Source organism: Chondrus crispus, genomic scaffold, assembly GCF_000350225.1.
Source record: "Chondrus crispus Stackhouse genomic scaffold, scaffold_190, whole genome shotgun sequence".
Taxonomy (NCBI): domain Eukaryota; phylum Rhodophyta; class Florideophyceae; order Gigartinales; family Gigartinaceae; genus Chondrus; species Chondrus crispus.
Window position 1 is genome coordinate 172,652 of NW_005179076.1, and position 5,106 is coordinate 177,757.

A 5,106-nucleotide genomic window follows, 5' to 3' on the forward strand; every position below is an offset into this window, starting at 1 on the left:
CATTTTGGCAGAACAGTCTTGCTCTATTCCCAACCACGATGTTCGTAAACTCTTCCTCCATCATGACTGATGCGCACTCATTACGTATCACCTTCCATCCTTGTGACGGGTCCGATTGATTTCTTCCACCCCTTGTTCCACCTCGACCTCGGCCACGTCCCCTTCCACGCCCACCACGCGAACCTCTTCCTTCTCGCGAGCCTCGTCGACGCGCGGCGGATCCACGGCGCGACCCTTGTGCACCGCGCGTCCCTCGTCCGACGCTTGACCCTCGTCCACCACTCGATCCTTGCCCACCCCCCGCACTCTCTTCACCCTGAATTAAGTGTTCAGTGTTCGGCAGATTTGATGTATCTTCAGGCCGATCGTCAAGTTGATTCGTGGGCAATACCGCATCTGTCGGTGAATGCGACTCTTCCTCAGGGGAGGGGAGGGACGGAAACGAGGCAGAAGATGGCATGAGACAAAAGAAATGGGCTGGGGGGAACAGGGAGGTGAATGATGAAGGAATATTGATGGGGCTTCGGCGATAATCTTGCAGTGGTCACATCTCGGCGGGAAATTCACCGATTTTCGATCTTCAAAATAGATGTGGTGCATAACATCTTGCTACACATCATGCCAATGATTTACAGCGGAAAAGTGACGAAGAAACGTCTTGAGGATTCTTTCAAAACAGTCTCCAAAACGGGGTTTTTGATCAGTATACTGAACATACAACATGTAACGGCCGTATGCTATTTTAAGGTTGTCTTCAGTATACTGATCAAAAAAAGCATTAGGGATATGTTGCAAATCTATCGCTCTATGCCCGCGCAGACAACGGCGAGACGTCACAAATCGTCTGCGAAGAGGCGATCGTTCATCGAGACGCCCACCCCTCGCCGTGAATCCCGCGCGGCTGCATGTCTCTCTTCCGCAGCCTGTGCCCTCTTTCCCTCTTCGTCGCGCGCCCTCCCTTGGGTATTGTCCAACTACGCGCTCTCACGAGTTATCATCGCCAATGGACCGGAGAACAGTCCTCGGAAGCGTCCTTCAGTACAGTGTACAAGTGGGCTCCGTGCGCGCTTCGCGCGCCAAGCCTGGTCCCTTCCTCCTCCGCTCCTCGTTCTGCACACGCTGTCGTTCCCCGCCCCGCTGCTCCCCCTCCCTCTGCGCTAACTCTCCCGTCTTCTCTTCGGTCTTTGTCGCATCTTGCCCCCTCGTCCTGGCACACGTTACTAGCCCCTGCGCGTCACGCCCGGTCCGCGCCGCCGCCCTCCGCGCCGCCGCCCGCCTGTGTCGCCTTCCCCCCCGGCCGCGGTCCGGTCCCTGCAGCCCGCAAACATGGTCAGCGCCGCTGCCCTCCGCGCCGCCGTTCGCTTCCGCCTAACAATGCTACCTGGTGGCGGCTCCCGGCACCCACCCGCCCGCGCGCGCCCTCCTGCACCGCCTGCTGCGACACCTGCCAGGCTCGCAGCGACCACCTTCCGCGTTCTTCGCCCCTCCGTGATGCGCGCGGCCCGCGCCGCCGCCCTCCGCGCCACCGCTCCCACCACTACCTCGACCGCCCCTTCCCAAGCGCACCCGTCCACCACGTCCCCGCGCCGCAGGCACACCCCGCCCACCAGCCCGCAGAACGTCTCCGCCACGCCCGTGTCCGTCCGCCCCGCCACTGCCACCCACCACGCAGGTCGCCCGCCACATCTTGCCGCGCACGGCGCTCTTCGCCGCGTGCTGCCCGCTCATGTTGCGCAGAAGCTCCACGCAGCTCGCCACCACGCGCGCTTCGCCCGCCGGTCCAGCAGAGTCTCCGCCGCCGCTTGGAACCGCTTTGCGTGGAGCTGCATGCACACCGCGTCCGCGATCTCGTGCGCACGCCCGTCCCAGCCGCCGCACTCGCCCACCACGGCGTCAACGCCTGCCTCCACTGCTACCCGGCACACCACGTCCGTCACCGTCTCTGAGCAACCCAGTTAGCGCCCGCTTGACGTCCCGCCTCCCCCGCCCCCCAACACGCGCGTCCGGTTGAAGCCCGCTCGCCGTCCCGACTCTCTCGCCCCCCGCACGGGCGCCCGACAGCTTTCGTAGCCCGCTCGCCGTCCGGCCTCCCCCGCCCCCCGGCACACGCGTCCGGTTGAAGACCCTTGTAAAACTCCACGCCGTCCAGCTCTGGCCAGGTCCGCTCCCGCGCCCTCCGCTCCCCCACGCGCACGCGCGAGTGTGGTGATCCATGCCGCCCCGCCCGGGCGCCCCCCACCTACCCTCCCCCACCGTCCCTATCGCCGCCCTAGCCCACATCTCCTCCACGTCATCGCCGCACACCCAAAACCGCCCTCCGCTTACCATCATCTTGCAGCCCACCGTCCCTATCGCCGCCCGTCGCCGCCCCGGTCTGCACTTCCTCGTTGCCGCGCATCCACATCCGCTCCCAAAGTCGGAGCACCACGCGCTGCGCAACTCCGCCATGAAGAATTCCGGCCCCCCGCGCACCGCCGCCCCGCCCACGTCGCCACGAGCCTCCGGTATTTTGGGCAGCCCCGTGTCTCACGCGTCCGCCCCCCTGTCGTACGCGTCCAGCTACCACACCGCCGTCACGTGCTCGCAATGCCCGCCCCAGTTCCGCCCACAATGTAGATCCGCGTGGCGCGGTTTAAACGGATCCGGGCTAGAATTTGTAGTGTACTGTAGCGCGGCCGCGCTCGGCAGTCCGCACAGTTGTTTTAATTTTAAAATTTAACTTGTCGCCACTTGTCAGCCTGTACTGTAGTGGGGCCCCGCCCCGCAGTCCGCACAGTAATTTTAATTTAAAAATGTTACACTTGTCGCCACTTGTCACCGCCACGTGTCCCCGTGGCGGCCTGGCCTGCGGCCAGGCCCCGCCCGTGGCCGCCACTTGTCACGGTAGCGCCAATGGCAACGCGGGGTCATGCGGAATTTTTAAATGACCCACGTAATTTCTGCCCATCCCGTAGCCACCACGTGTCCTTGGTGGCCGCTTGGCCTGCGGCCAGGCCGCCCCGCAGCCCCCCGCCACTTGTCACCGCGGCGCCGCCCCCGTGCGCCAATGGCAACGCGGGAGCGCAAGGACATACAGACAGACACACAGACAACGATTTTTAGTAGTTGTAGACAAGTGGGCTCCGTGCGCGCTTCGCGCGCCGAGCCAAATCCCTTCTTTCTCCACTCCTCGCCCCGCACCTCCCGCTCCGCCGTCCCTTCGTCTCTGGTCCACCATCGTTGCCGGCGTTCCCCGCCCCGCTGCTCCCCCGTCCTCTTCGCTACTGCTCTCGTCCTCTCTCCGGTCTTCGTCGCCCCTTTCCCCCTCGTCCTGCCACGCCTACCGCCCCTCCGTGCTCACTCTGGCTGCAGGTCGCGCTGCTCTCGCCACACTCGCCTCAGTCTTGCTCGCCACCCTTGCCCAGGCCGTTACCCTGGTCGCTACGGTTGGCACTCCCGTCCGCCTCAACCTCCGTACCGGCGAACCCGTGGCCCCCGCCCACACTGCCCCCTCCCTCTCCACGCTTCTGCTCTCGACTGTTTCGCCGCCGCCCGCGTTGCCTGGCGCCTACGCCGCGAGGCGCTTCGCTTCCTCAATCCCCGCACTCCCACTTCCGTGCCCCTACCCTTTCGTTATTCTATGGCTCTCACGCTCTAGACACACGCCCGCGCAATCACACCTCACCCGCCGCCCCGCCCTACTCCACCCAGCCCCTCTACTCGTGCGGCTCGCCCCGCTCCCTCCCTCCCTGCGGCGGCCTTGCCCTCTCCGTCGCAGACCTCCGCCCCTGCTGCTGCTCTTGCCGCCCCCAAGTAACCGTCACCTCGCGTGCCCGGGCTTGCACCCCCACCTCGCCTTCCGCTCCACTCATTTCGCCGCCTGTGCACCTCCCGCTCGGCTTCCTGCTCCGACCTTTGCAGTTACTGCTCCCGACGTCCCCACCCTTGCTGCTGCTGCCGCTGCCCCAGCTTCGTCGCGTGCGCTCTCAGCGACTCTCCCGCCCTCCGCTCTCCTGGTTCCCCTCCCCTCCTGCCTCCTTTGACCGCCCTACGATCCCTCCTCCCCTTATGATGCGCTTCCCCCATCCCCCGCCTGCCCGCCTCTTCTTGATCAAGCCGATCACAGCCACCTTCCCCTCTGCACGCCGTTTCCGTAGGCTCTCCTTCTCGTCCGTCGCGGTGCCGCTCCCACACCCACAGTCATCGCAGTTAGTCAATCTTCTCTCTCGTACGCTGCGAACCCCGCGGAAGGAGCGCAGCGCGACCGCCTGGGCGTCAATTCCCGGCCCCCCTCACCCGCGCGCGTCTTCTTGCGCTGCCGGCTGTGACACCTGCCCGCCTCGCAGCGACAGTCTTCGGCGTTCCTCGCCCCTGCCCCTCGCGCCGGCGCTCGCCCCCACCCCCTTCGCCCCCGGGCGCGGTCCGGCCCCTTCCGCACGCGCTCCGCACCCACCTCTCGGGCCTCGTCAGCGGCCTCTGCCTTCACCCACCGTGCGCGACCCTCGCGACAGCGTGGCCATGCGAGCCCCCTCGCCCCCCGCCAGTGACACACCCTTTCCCCTCGCCGCTGCCGCCTCTGAGGTCATGCGGAATTTTTAAATGACCCACGTAGTTTCTGCCCATCCCGTAGCCGCCACGTGTCCTTGGTGGCCGCTTGGCCTGCGGCCAGGCCGCCCCGCAGCCCCCCGCCACTTGCCACCGCCACGTGTCCCCGTGGCGGCCTGGCCTGCGTCCAGGCCGTTCCTCACGTGGCCGTGACGTGTACGCCGTGTCGCCCCCGTGCGCCCAAAATTTGTTTTCCGGCGAAAAGGCACATCGGAAAAATTGAAAATATTAGGCGCACCAATCAGCACGGCGGCTTCTACAGAGCGCACCAATGGCAACGCGGGAACTCACAGACACACAGACTGTCACGCCACGTGTCCCCGTAATTAAATCACGGCCCCGCCGCTTCCTACACGTGTCCGCGTGGCCGCCTGGCCTGCAGCCAGGCCGCCCCACACGTGGCCGCCACTTGTCGCCGCAGCGCCCCCGTGCGCCATACGGCCAGGCCGCCCCGCACGTGGCCGCCACTTGTCGCCGCAGCGCCCCCGTGTGCCAATGAGAACACGTGCGGGAGCGCACGAA